At 41.6% G+C, this 15,019-nt stretch overlaps 1 long non-coding RNA gene across 2 annotated transcripts; it reads right to left on the bottom strand.

Annotated features, from left to right (window-relative positions):
• Nucleotides 1-1,277: 1,277 nt before the first annotated feature.
• LOC108704492 lies at nucleotides 1,278-14,930 on the bottom strand. 2 transcript variants are annotated; one of them, XR_001933605.2, is made up of 5 exons: nucleotides 14,792-14,930; nucleotides 10,078-10,203; nucleotides 5,903-5,973; nucleotides 5,581-5,630; nucleotides 1,278-1,486 (listed from the first exon to the last, which is right to left on the bottom strand). It is a non-coding gene; the product is annotated as an uncharacterized LOC108704492 (long non-coding RNA). The 2 variants fall into 2 exon arrangements; XR_005963463.1 differs by lacking the exon at nucleotides 5,903-5,973.
• Nucleotides 14,931-15,019: the final 89 nt, after the last annotated feature.

Below are 15,019 nucleotides of genomic sequence, written 5' to 3'. Positions count from 1 at the left end.
TATATAGCACAAGGTGCCCATTGGACTAGGATAGTTATTGTGCTTGATATTGCATGCATGCAGACTGTTATTCCGGGCCAATGTGACATTACACTCCTGTGCTAAAGCCTTTAGTGAACAAATAATCCTGGCACACAAACGATTTTTTAATTTTTGTGCCTCGAGGACTAGTAACCCATAGCAATCAATCAGCAGTTTGCTTTCAATAAATGCACCCTGCTGGTTGGTTATCAGTTATTCCATTAGCCCTGTATATTAAGTTTGAAGCCACCGTAGGGTCATTTATAAACACTGGGCAAATTTGCATGTGGGCAATAACCCATGGCAACCAATCAGAGGTTGGCATCGATTGTTCTACCTGCTGCTGGCTGGGAAAAGCTAACCATTGATTGGTCGCTATGGGTTACTGCGCAGCTACAAATTTGTCCAATGTTTATAAATGAGGAGAACCATCTGAAGCTTTCATTGGTTCATCGCTCAGGTGGAAGATCCGATTTGAAACGCTCAGATGTGACATGGGCATTCTGAGACATGATTGATCAGCTATATCTATTATGTGAAGGATATAGGCCGAGATCTAAACCTTTTATGCAAGTGTGACTTAATGTTGTATTCCAGAATTCTAACTTGGCCTGTGACAGTCGGTTTCTTGGTTGAACTATAACTTCCACCTGGCTAGTGTGGCATCATGGGAGCTGTAGTTCAACAAGAACCAAAATTTCACAGGGGTTTACACCTTTGATCTCTCTTATGAATGGCTTCTGTGCCCTTTTTTTTTTTTTTTTTTAAATTTTGTATGCTCCCAGCATGCTTGTGGTGTGCTGATTTAAAGGCACAACACTACTGTACAGACCTGGATGTGTGTATAGACTATATATTATAAATATTTCCTATGGAATGTTGATCCAGCCTGTGCCGCGTTGGGGGGGTTGGGAATTGGGGGAAGTAGCTCCTGTGGGACAGGTATCTTGTCCTTTATTTTATTTGCTTAATTAATGGTTCTGTTTTTACACCCAATTTGGGACTGAATTACTTTTTTTTTTTTTTGTGTTAGCCGTGTTGGGCTTGGGGAGGGAGGGGATGACAACCTATGACGTATATATGGAAACCAGATGTATATATTGTGTATATTTATTGCTTCAGAAATGAAAAAAAAAAGTCTGTTACTTGTGTGCACACCGCTGCGTCCTGTTTTATTTGTCGTTCGCCCCTGAGCGGAATTGCCTGGGCCGGAATGGGAACTGGGGTGGGGGTCTCCATTGCTAACACCCACTGTTGGTAGGGTTGCCACTTTTTCTTGAAAAAAATACCGCCCTTCATATATTTTTATGCATATTGTGCCTATTAATAACATTGGGATCAAGCTTCATTTTTACAGGGCAGGCCGGTCAATTACTGGGCAGATGGTAACCCTAGTAAACTGCTTGCTGTCTTGGTCTTACATCTGGTGCCAGCTGTCTCCTTTGCAAAGGTTGTGCTGCGCCTCCTACAGAGGAATATAATTGGTTAGGGCAGTGTTTAGGGTTGCCACCTTTTCTGAAAAAAAAATACCGGCCTTCCTATATATTTATTTTTTATTAACAACATTGGGATCAATCATGATTTTTACCAGGCAGTTGGCAACCCTAGCAGTGTTGCAGCAGCCCTAGCAGGAACATGGCACACTGATTAATCCAGATTTATATAAACAGGTATGGGACCTGTTATCCAGAATACTTGGGGATAACTGATCTCTCTGGTTTTGTTTCCAATAATTGGGCGATATCAGGATGATCTGATCGTGGGCCCTAGGACCCAACGAACGGATCATAGCGACAGGTATACTTTTGGCCAGATATCGATTGGGGAAGCTTGTCGGAGGGCCACACACATGGACCAATAAGCTGCAGGGGCCAATTGGCAGCTTTATCAGCCAGTGTATGGTGGCCTTAAGCCTTCCCAAACCTGGTTGATAATAAATAATCAAGAGAAGGAAAAAAAGTGCTTTACTTTCTTTTTTTCCACCCTCAAGATGTAAGTCCCGGTACAGCCTCAATTGGATTGGCTAGGCTGGTGGAAGAAATTTGGAGCTTCCTGCAAGCTAGCCAATCCCCTAGTGGCAGAACCGGGACTTGCACTCTGAGGGAAAAAAAGCTGAAGTTTAGTCAGTGCCTGCTGGCTGCTGCCATGATTTAACTGTTCCTGAGTTACTGTATATATATCAGGGCAGCACCCAGCTACCTATAACTTTACTCCTTTGCTTTAATGCCCTTCTGCCCCTTTCCCCACTTGACTGGAAACAGTAAATAATAGTAGTTTAGGCATAACAAGTTAGAGAAACAGGAAGTCCGTGCACAGAAATATGGAGGGAGGGGCCAAAATGCAGGTTACTACTAGTAAAACATTGCAGTGGGACCTGTAAAGTGATAGAAGAGAGGATGGATGGAAAGCAGTATAAAAAGAGAGAGAGAGAGAGGCAAATTGAAAAAGAGGAATAGAGTAGTGGTACCTGCACATGAGAAACTAGTAAGAGAGCAAAAAGATACAAATAGGAGGGTACATGGGACAGCAGAGTAGGGGGGCATCCTGAAAAAATGGAGTGTCAGGTTTCAAATGCACCTCTCCTATTCATTAAACACTGTCTCTTAGGTGGCAGACGAGGCTACTGGGCGAGATTAGTCGCCCAGCGACTAATTGCCTCTTCTTTGGGTGACTAATCTCCCCTAAATGCCTTCCCACCAGCTAGAATGTAAGGTGACTTCGGAAAACAAAGTGTTCCGAGTGCCATCCCGTCGGTGATTTACATTCTAGCCGGCAGGAAGGCATTTAATTTAGCTACTTACAGTGTTCACCCTGCAGCCCCAAGCTGGTGTTGTACTACACCTCTCAGTATCCTTAGATACGCAAAGGAATTAAGTGGGTGTTGTCTGAGCATAATAGAAGTTTAAAGGGGAAACTGAAGCTACTCCATGTCTGGTCCTTGCAAATCAGATAATTAAAATTCCCAGTTTTCCCTTTGTTTTCCCTTTGTTTTCACTGTTCTCAAAGCAGCACTCTTATTATGCAGTAGGAATAAGCATTACACATACCCATCTTGCCACTATCCAGAGGCAAAGAAGTGTCTTGGCATTATTTTTTACTGGGGTTCGAACAGCGGGTCATTATAAAAACTAGAACAGCTTCTTTTATTCCCCTACCTGCCAGAGATATTGAATTCTAGAGAGTTAGCTATCATAGACTTAATATAGTACAATACAGTAATTGCGCTTTCTTCTATGACATGCCCTGTGTTTACAGGACATAAGCAGAGAGGTAAAATCAAAGCATCCTGGCAAAGAATGGGTTAAGTAGCCTTCCCAAGCCCAAAAATCACCCTCTGTACAAGGTACTCTTATTTTACAGAGAAAAATTATCTAATATTTAAAAAATTTGGATTTTAGATAAAATTGAGTCTATGGGAGACGGCCTTCCTATATTTCGCAGCTTTCTTTATAACAGGTTTACAGATAACTGATCCCATACCTGTATAATACACAAGTCATGAGTTCTCTATAAATTTTATCCTTAGAAATGGAGCTTGGTGATGTCATCAGTCACTGAAACTTGTGTATTGTAATAAATAAGTACCCCCCTGTTGAAAAATATGAGGATATTGGCATTTCAAGGTGACTTCTATCACCTGTATAAAAGCACTTGTCCTTAGTCCCTGTGCTTTTATGTGGTCATAGAACTTCTTGGTGACTTATAATATCCTTGTATTTTACTATCCACTATTTAGGATTTCATATGAAAATCAGTGATGGGGAGGGAAAAAAGAGAGAGAATATTTTACTTCCTTGTTTTCTGATGAAAAGTCACATGATTTTAAGGATTTGGTTCGGCCAGGCAGAAGCATTCGGCCGAATCCTGCTGAAAAAGCCCGAATTCTGGCCGAATACTAAACCAAATCCTGGATTCAGTGCATCGCTAATCCAGAGAGACAGAATAATTGTGTATTCCGAAAAGTTCAGACACAATAGTACAAGTAGCACATAGCATTTATTAAAACATAATGGGAGGTGCAGAAATAACCAATTAAAGCAAAACTTTTTTTTAAGACACTTTGGAGAGAAAATAATTCTGCAATATATATTATTGTCTGGAATGGCCCCCTTGGGAGTTTTTTTCTTTTCATCTCGTGTTTCTCCTCCCCAACCTGTTTCTCCTACTCAGCATTTACAGGGCAAGCACCTTTAGCAAACTCCAAACAATTGTATGGTAGTACAGGTATAGGATCCATTATCCGGAAACCCATTAAACAGAAAGCTCCGAATTATGGAATGGCCATCTCCCATAGACTCCATTTTATCCAAATAATCCAAATTTTTAAAAATGATTTCCTTTTTCTCTGTAATAATAAAACAGTACATTGTACGTAATCCAAACTAAGATATCATTAATCCTTATTGGAAGCAAAACCAGTCTATTGGGTTTATTTCATTTTACATGATTTTCTAGTAGACGGAAGATATTAAGATCCAAATTACGGAAATATACATTATCCGGAAAACTCCAGGTCCCGAGCATTCTGGATAACAGGTCCCATACCTGTACTAAGATATATTATATACATTGTAAAGAAATTCCAAAGCCCATGGATTTAACTATGGGGGAGAAGATCCCATGACTGCTGGGAGACCACTGAGGTATAGGAGCCCTCAGCCCTGCAGGACACAGACTGTTTATTTTTATAGGTTTATGAAACATGCCATAGCCTATAGTTAAGGTGGGTCCTTAAATGATTTTGCTCTAAGGGCCTAGTACCTTCTAGTTACAGCATGAGGCCTTGTACATTCAGATTCTGTTGTGTACCTAAAGTACAAGGAAAGTGTCCAACACTGTAATGGGGGGGGTATAACATTAGACTTTTAGACCATTTAATACATTTATGGTAAGATTTGGATACACCTGCCAGCATTGAAGGTCAGCTTGGGAAAGAGTTGGGGTAAGAGCTTATTTGCACTCCTAGATATTTATTGTTGTGTCTAAGATGTTCTTTATATCTACCTGTATGAGATGAGGGGACCCTGAAAAAATGTTGTACCTCAAAGGGGGGAAGGCTGAAACAGGAAAAAAAATCCAACAACCACTGCAACAGAATGACTGGTAAAGTGATATTTTTATACTGCGATTGGCTCTGTCAAAGTTGTACAATTAAATGGCTCAGTGGGACTAATTATTACATACAGTGTATAAACAACTGTGCTTATGCATCCCCACACCTTATGTCTCGTACCCCTTTCGCCTTATTAGAATGTAAGCTATACCTCCTGTATTGGTCAGTACCCGCCACAAGAGATTTAGGCAAATACAGAAGGCTCAAAATTCTGGATTAAATGGAAAATATTTATAAGAACTATATCTGAAACTGATAAAGAACAGCTGGACAAGATTCTCTATTCTCCTTAGTTTCATACAATCTATTCTAGCCTTTGCAAGTCAACCTCAACTAAGTTATAACTGATCAAAATGTATTTGCATTAGCCACATATTATCCATCGTACTACATTGTTACTTACAATTATACAACATTCAATATTAAAGGTTTCATGTACACCTTACCTTAATTATACCGTTGAGGATTTTGATTTGTCATGCTTTGTTGCATTTACCTAATTCAAATAAAAAATAAAAAAAATGTATATAAATATAGGTGCCCTGTTAAAGGAAAGCAATACTACCATAATGAATACTTAACCCAGCAGTTTATCATATTCAGTAGCATCTTAGAATCTTACTGTGTGTATATACATATTTATATTTATATATACTGTATATATATATATATATATATATATATATATATATATATATATATATATATATATATATATATATATATATATATATATATATATATATATATACACACATACATACACACCTCTCTTTCTTGTATCAATGCACCAACATATGGAGGCCTCTTCTTGCAAAAGTTATAACCATGGACCTAACCTATTTAAAAAAAAAAAAAGTTATACCCAAGAAATTCTGCAGGTTTTGGCTACTTCGTTGAGGTCTTTGACTAACTTCATGGGCTTGAAAGAAACAGAGGAATGGACCACATAACATGGCAAGGTTAGTGAACAGTGCACTCGCACAAGAGGAGGTAGTGTGATAATCATGTAGAAGTTGACCCTCTCTGCCAAAGCCTGTTTTATAATAAATAAAAACTGATAACCAATTGTCTCACTTTCAATGTCTACTTTCATGCTGTTACCCCTTTAATATAACCTATGCCTGTATCCTTTACTAACCAGTCAATGCTTTATACATTGTGGTTTTTCTTTTTAAAGGGGTGGTTCACTATAAAGTTAACGTTTAGTATGTTATAGAATGTCCTACTAAATTTTATATATATTTATATACTTTTTAATTAAATTAAGATGAATTATATCTTTAGTTAGAATCAAATACAAGGTACTGTTTTAATGTTATAGGGAACAAGGAAATAATATTTAAAAATTGGAATTATTTCATTAAAATAGAGCTATGGGAGATGTCATTCCAGATAAAACTGAGCTTTCTGGGTAATGGGTTTCCGGATTATGGAACCAATACATGCCAGTGCATTAAGGCTAGTTATTCAGTAGTGTCCTATTAGTGTAATCAGCCCATCTGAATGTAATGCTTCTCCTGGGGGTGGCAATGAGAGTCTTCCATCTGTCCCAGAGAGTCTCATTAGGGATTATGATGGGATATGTTTTTTCCCTTAATGCCTTGGTGGTAATTAAATCTGTACACCCCCAAATTATTGATTGGCTTTGTGTTGACAGGATTAACACAATTGAATTCTCCCTACCTCGCTAGACGTATGTGCTTCATAACCAAGTGTGGGCTGTGTGCTATTTCTTATAGAATACTGAATGAATCTGTGACACAATAGCCTCTGTACAACAAAGATTTCATTGTTCACGGGGACCGTGCTGCTCTCTCTGAAAGGGTTTTTTTTTCCTGAACTAAAATAAAGTAGAACATGCATTATATGCTGCGCTGATGAGCAATTTAGAAACGAACTCCCCACCATCAAGCAGATGGATAACTAAGAATGAGTTATAACCAGCAATCACCAATTATTTGTGATCAGTATAAAAAAACGATATCACAATGTACATGTATTATATGCACCCGTATTGTGACGTCCCCCGGTGGTTGCACAGAATAGGTTTTTTTTGTCGGTGAACACAGTATAAGATATAAGAAGTTGCCTACCCACAAAGTGCTTCCTGAATTAAAAGTTCCAGGTAGGTACATTCATCATACTTTAAAATATTAAAAATATAAGTAGAGTGTAATATCTAGCAACCATGCATTGATTTGAATAAAAGACTGGAATATGAATAGGAGAGGCCTGAATAGAAAGCTGAGTAATAAAAAATGGCAATAATACCTTTGTAGATTTACACATTTTTAGATGGAAAGAAGTCATAAGAAAGCTGGAAAGAGTCAGAATAAGAAGGCCCTTGGGCCCACGATAGGCTCATAACGAGGAGAAAACGGGCGGTCGGTTTCAGAACCGCATCAACAAACCTATGCAGTTCACTATCTGACGGGATTTTTTAGCCCGGCCGATCCACATCTGGCCAACTTTGACCAGATATTGATCGGGGAAGCCTGTCGGAGGGACCCCATACACTGGGTAATAAACTGTCAACTTAATCAGCAGGTTATATCTGCCCGTGTATGGAAGCCTTTAAAGTTAACTTGAAGATGAACCACCACCTTTATAAGCTGATTAATCATAAAAATGAACACCACAATACAGAGGTAAATGTTAGCCCAAATGAGGTTTATCCTATAGATATAGATTACACAAGTCACAGGTTTGTGCCGTATAAAACAAGTGCAAACTTCCTAGATTTTTCGGGAGTCCGTTGTATTTCTACCCTTGGCAGGGGCACAGCAAGTAGTGCACATCATTTCTTAGAAGACTCAAGTTGGTCATTTGACATTACTAAGCAACACATAAGGATTTATTTTACAGAATATTTTACAGAATATTCATCTGTATTATACAGTGCTGCCATTTAGGTCAAAGATAGACGGAGAGCTTTAGGATTGTCCATAGGAAACCTCCAGCTGAAGAAGTGCCCTGTCTGTCTGCCCTCTCTACTGGATACACTCATTGCTGAATTCTTCTGCTGCACATTATTTGTCTATATGTATTTTTCTGCTGCACAAAGCCAATTCTTCTGCTGCACAATATTTGTCTATATGTATTTTTCTGCTGCACAAAGCCATTCTCTCGCTTGAACTTGGTCACATTGTCATTCTTATCTTCTCTATGCTTACACATGATCTACACCCTGTTGGAGCCTATCTTCCCAGCACATTCCATGCCAGTTCTGCTTTATCTACCCCTCTTTGTGCGGCTCTCCATCTCATTACTTTTGTTCACCTTCCATTTATCCTATCTCCATTTATCCTTCTTGGCCTGCTGCCACCCTAACCACCCCCATCCATTGAGGGCATTCTGGATAACAGATCCCATATCTGTATTTGCTTTGCAGCCGGGGGCGTAACTACAGAGGAAGCAGACCCTGCGACTGCAGGGGGGCCCATGAGGTATAGGGGCCCCCATGAGGCTCTAATTAATAAGAAATGTCAACACATATTGGTAAAACAGGACAAGCTCTGGATATGTTGGGGGCCCTAAAATGCATCTGCTGTGGGGCCCAGTAACGTCTAGTTACGCCAGTCACTACAAGATTTTGAACCCTACAAACAATAGCACATAGAGAGATTTAATTGAGGTTTATATGCTCTGTAAGAATGTATTGTTATTGCTGCTTTGTATTACTCATTTTTCTATTCAGACCATCTCCTATTCATATTCCAGTCTCTTATTCAAATCAATGCATGGTTGCCTGGGTAACTTGCACCCTAGCATCCAAATTGCTGAAACTGCAAACTGGAGAGCTGCATTTTGAGTGTTTTGCGGCACAGTATCCTGTTTGCCACATGCCATGGGCATGAAAACTTCAAAAACCACCTCTTGTGCCATGGGCATTTTGTCTGCCACGTTTCTTCCTTGCTAAAAACATTAAATACCTATGTTCAGTTTTTAGGTAAGAATCAAATGAAAAGGATGTGTTTTTGGGCAAATCACATAGCAAACAATAGGTGGCTTTTGAACGGACAAAAGGTCTGACTCTTAGCCCAAAAGGATCAATGAACAGAGGGACTAAGATATAGACGCAAAGATCCGATCGTACGAATCGAGGATTCGTACGATTTTTGGACCGTGTGGAAAGTCCCGACATTTTTCGACCGGTAGAGATCGGTCGTTTTGTCGATCGGACCGGTTTGAAAATTTCTGTCGGCTGCCGATAATATCTCTGCGTGTATTTAGTGGGAGACTGTTTCCAGCTTTGTCAGACATAACTATCGTACGATTACTGTCAGGGGCAGAACATTGGCTGATCTTTTCTTTAACTACTTTATTTGATCTGAATGGTAAGACTTTGATCTGAATGGTTAGTGGTGGGTCGGGAGATGGTAAAGTCCGATCGTTGATTCGTACGATCGGATCTTTGCGTCTGTGGCCAGCTTAAGGTGGCCGTACACGTGGAGATCGCTTGTTTGGCAATTTCGACAAACGAGTGGTTCTTTCCCAATATTCCCACCTTAAAGTGGGCGATATCGGGCTGATATGATCATGGGCCCTGGGACTCTCGACCAGATATCGATCAGGGAAGCCCGTCGGAGGGCCCCATACACAGGCCAATAAGCTGCCGACTCAGTCTGTCGGTAGCTTTTTATGGCCCGTGTATGGCCAGCTTTAGAAATTGCCGCAGTCCTCTAGAGTGAAATTCCGCCACTCTCCATTCATTTCTATGGAATTTTTAAAAGAGTATTTATCAGTGAGTGAAAGTTCATCCTTTGATAAATATGCCTTTCAAAATGCCTTCAAAAGTGGCTGAATTTCACTCTAGCGGACTGTGGCGATCTCTAACGTCACTTTTTGATAAATCTACCCCCATGTCTGTGTCTGTACAGAGGTAAGCAGCATGACATCTCCCACCGGTGATATATATATGTGCAGAATAGGTGTCTTACTGATGTGCTGTCAGTTAATGCCTCCTCTGCTCTTTCTGCCAGGTGAAGTGTCTCGCTGAATCCATAGATGACGCCTTAAGCTGCCGCTCAATGCACTGCTCAGACCCCCGGGATGACAAAGGCTGCCTGGAGAAAGGGGAAAGCAGGGATCAGCATGGAGACAGCACAGCTACTTCCTTTAGTGATGTTACACTTTACATGGACGAGGGTGTCCCTGTGTCCCCTATTTCTTTGGACCTGCCACCCAGCTCTGACCAGGACACCCCTTAGGGAACCAGCTCCAGGCAGGAGTACTGGGCCACGTCCTCCTCCAGGGAAGACAGCAGGGAGAATGGCAGCCGTCGGAGCACGCCCTGCATGGAGTGTCGAGACTTTTGCATGCGGGGGGCGCACCTTCCCTTGCTCACTATTGAGCCCCCTAGTGACAGTTCTGTGGATCTGAGTGACCGCTCAGACCGAGGGTCTCTTAATAGGCAAGTTGTTTATGAGCAGGAAAACTGCAGCCCTCATGGGACCCTAAAGCTGTTAGTGCTGTTGAATATGCCTAGTGTTACCCTAGACTAAAGGTAAAATAAACAACTCCACAGTAGTTTTAATTGCATAACCCAGTAGCTGCAACTCTTATAACTGCACCAGGTACAATAAGGTAAACAGCCCCTCACATGCAGGAACAGTAGATAGTTTGCACATCTGGCCTCCGCCTGTTGCTTTGACTTATTAATTTGCTGTCAGGGAAACCTAAATGGATTCTCCCATCCCCACCTGTCTAGCTGCCTTGCTTGCTGTTCAATACCCCACTCTTGTTGTTGCCTGTTCTGTGGAACCCACCGCGAGCCACACCCACTCTCCCTCACTGCCGTCGCTCTTCCTTTGTCAGAGGAACTAGTGAGTGCAGCAACTCTGTCCACTCTCCATACAACCCCCTCTACACTCTTCTATACAATCTCCTTCCCATGTCTCTTTTCAAAACTTGGTGCCCTCTGTCATGATTCAGGCCTGTAATCGTTAATAAAACAGCTTAAGTATCATGAAAAAACATTTCTTCACCTAAATCAGACACATAACAGGCCTCACTTCACTAAGGTCTGGAATCAGCCATGTTGAAAGGTGTCACAGCCTGTGATGTCCTTCTCTAAGCCCGGGCTGATAACAGCCATTCCATGTCGAGGGGGAAAGTCCAAGGATGGGTTCACAGCAAGGTCCCTCACAGGTGAAATGGAGGTCACACATAACATGTACACAAACATATTTCTCCTCACAAACCCTGTTTTACCAACAGTATAAAAAACTGGTAATGGTTATGAGCTTTCAAATGAGTCCAAACATGACTATGTGAATATCTGGGCAGAGGCAGGTCACACAGTATTGATGTTTAGCATCTTTGGAATGCCGATTAATATAATATCATCTCTCTCCTATGTCCTTATAAGAAGTTATGGTCATTATATTCTTGGCCCGGTTCCTACTCACAAGAGGTCATAAAAATAACTAAATCTGTGCCCTGCTAGGCCATACCCCCTTGTATTCATGAGGAAGGGGGAGTGTGCAGATAAATTGTCAGCTCTTCTGACTAAGAATTGGATTTAATTGGTCCAATTGCAGTTGGAAGTTGATGCTGTGTGTGAGTGTTAACCATTCGAGTACTGGTAGGAAGTGTGTGTTTCAAACAGACCCAGACTGGCAATCTGTGGGTTCTGTATGGCTCCATAGAAAGTTACCATATAGTGGGCTGGTAGGGGTCTGTTTGGGCTGGTAGGAGGCTGTCTGGGCCTCTGTGTACTTGGAATGACAGGGCCTATTTTGACTCCCAGTCCAGGCCTGGTTTCAAATACATTAACCACTTCACTACTAGAGTACCTGGTTTCTCTCAAAGCCAGTGTGAAGTTTAAGAGTGGTCGTGACAGTCTTCAAGGACAAACTCAGTGCATACTATTTTTTTATTAAGAGCAAACTGTTTCCCTTCCCTTCTTGTTTTTCTTTTCTATCTTTTGTTTTGGTAGAGAGTTGCAAGGTGGCAGCATTTTACAAAAGGGAAACCAAGGAGATGCTCATCAAACTCTGTGAGCAAAACGGGATTAATGCAGCGGACAAATCTAAGGAGATGTTGATTTGTGCCTTGGTGGAACAGGAGCAGCAGAATTACACACCTGAGTCAGGAGACTATGATGAACTCTTAGTGACCCCTGATAGCCACACCTAAAGTCACCTACCGTAACCATGACACCCTCCATATCGGGTGTCCTCCTATGATAGGGACATCACGTGCAGGCACCCCTAGATGGCCATTTGAGCATGCTCCCACATAGGTAGGAAAGGTAACTTTGCAGAATGGTGACAAACACTTCTGTTGACAATGGTAGCTACACACAATTGTGTACATTAGCAACCCACGGCAATGTTTGTTTACTTTTCCTGGGTTTACTTTCCTATTCTTAGTGTGTCCAGACCATTCCATGGCAAAGGCTTCTATCTACAACAGGAAGTTTTTTTTCATTTTTGAAGGACCGGGTAGGACCACCTTTATATTCAAGCTCATGATCTTCATTTGATGTGAAACCACTGTACATGCACGTGGTCTTATAACCCAGTTCTGGACAGGACAAATCTTTATCCTACAGCACAGCTGGCCAACTAAAGGCCAGGTCAAAGCTAATGCTGCTTTTTAAGGGACCACTCACCGAGACCCTTATTGTTTCTACAGAATCCCCTACTTAACTGGGGTTATATGTAATCTGTAGTATTTGACCTGGCAGCTGATCCACCATAGGAGCCAAAATGAAGACCAGTATCTGGTTGACGGCTGACTAGATACCTATCAAGCATGTTCAAAAATCCCACCAGGCATGGACTGCATTAGGGCTCTAGATATGATCACCTCCTAATACAGGGATCTCCAACCACCGGGCCGCGGCCCAGAACCGGCCGTGGACAGTCTTGAACTTGACCACCGAGCCTAACCCGCTGGGGACTCACGGCGCTTCAATTTCCGAAGTCGCCCGATGTTTCCTTGTGAGGCAACTTTGGAAATCGAAGTGCCGCGAGTGCATTGGCACTGGTATTTTCTCATTATAGCAGGTGGAAGGCAGTTCGGGGAGATTGTTGCCCCGCAGAAGAGGCGATTAGTCGCCAGGCGACTAAATCTCCCCGAATGTGCCCCTGCCCTAAGAAGTCTCTGTGCATGTGAAATGCAGGTATATTTGCAACCTTCATCTGGACAGCAACATAATTATAGATCCATGGTGCAACAGGACCCCCACACCAGTACCTGCTACACTGTACCTAAAAAGTAGTTTACAACACAGAGTGATAACCTGAATGGTCCCATGGGAAGTGGGCCCTGGTGTAGTCATATCTGTTGAGGGCAATGTCACATTGGGCACTTTCTCCTAACATGAATATAACCCACAACTGCCCAATGTGTGCAGAAACTGTCATGACTGTAAGCTCTATGGGGCAGGGACCTCCTTCCCACCATGTCTCTTACCATATAGAACTTAAAGTCCAAATCCTATTTTATAATGTTAGTCAAGCAAAATTAACTTTAATTTCATTGTATAAATTATTTGAATGTTGTTTCCATCAGTCTGGGAACTCATAATTATAGCAAGCAGGCAGGAGCCATTTTGTGGACACTGTTATTAAGGCAAGTCTTGTATCATCTCAGAATCTTGTTTGTACACCAGAATGGGGGACCTAATGTACAGGGCAGACAATATTTGATTGACACGGACACTTTGATTGACATGAATACTTTTTTTTTAATGAACATTTTTTCCCATGACATTATCCCTTTAAGGTTTACAAAGTCCTTAATAGGATAATCTGATTTTCCCCTTCACAAAAATACCATTTAGGCTGAGGGGTGACATATAAAACTTGATCCCACCCTTCCTCTATGCGCAATTATAACTATAAAGGGGCGGTTCACCTTTAAGACAACTTATGTATGTTAGAGAATGGCCAATGCTAAGCAACTTTTCAATTGGTATTCATTATTTATTTTTTTATGGTTTTATAGTTATTTGCTTTTTTCTTCTGACTCTTTGCAGCATTCAAATGGGCGTTGTGGACTCCCTTCTAAAAAACAAATGCTATGTACGGGTACAAATGTATTGCTTTTGCTACTTGATACTCCCAGGGCAATATTTACCTAGCCCCTAGGCCCGCTTCCCGTCCCCTCCATTTTATTCGCTCAAATGTCATCATCAGGACCGGAGCAATGGGGATTGGCGTACGGGAAATTTAAAAATCTTCTGTGCATCCCCAGTGTTTTTGAACCAATGTGGGTGTGGTTAGGCAGCAAGCCACCCCATAATATCCTGCCACTTTAGACCCGGGCTTTCTACAAATCCAGGCCTGGATACTCCTGATCTTTCTATTCAGCTCCTCTCCTATTCATATTCCAGTATCTTATTGAAAACAGTGCATGGTTGCTAGGGGAATTTGGCTCTAGCAACCAGATAGCTGAAATTGCAAACTGGAGAGCTGCTGAATAAAAAGCTAAATAACTAAAAAAAAACCACAAGTAATAAAAACAATGAAAACCAATTGGGAAGTGTCTCAGAATATCCCTCTCTACATCATACTAAAGGAGAACCTTCCATTTTAATTTCAGTGTCCCTTTAAACAGCCTCTTTCCCAACGTGCAGGCACAAACTTCCGGGTGTAGGCGAAATTACGTCAGCTCGGAGGTATTCCCCCTCCCTTCGCCTACCTGCTTCCTGTGTGGCCACGCATGCTCATTTGGAACTTTTAAACGTGCAATTGGACGGGAAAATCAAGTCCGGCTCCTTTCCCGGCTTGCTTGTGGTAAGTGTAGAAATTCTTCCGCCAAAGGCAGGGACTCATTAACACGCTAAGACTTAGAACTCCCCCCTATACCCCGCATTACTTCACACACCCTTCTCCAGTGCCGGTCTTGGTTGACCCTCCTTTGCACCAT

This window comes from Xenopus laevis, chromosome 8L (assembly GCF_017654675.1).
Source record: "Xenopus laevis strain J_2021 chromosome 8L, Xenopus_laevis_v10.1, whole genome shotgun sequence".
Taxonomy (NCBI): Eukaryota; Metazoa; Chordata; class Amphibia; order Anura; family Pipidae; genus Xenopus; species Xenopus laevis.
This window is presented reverse-complemented; position numbering and strand designations above follow the sequence as displayed.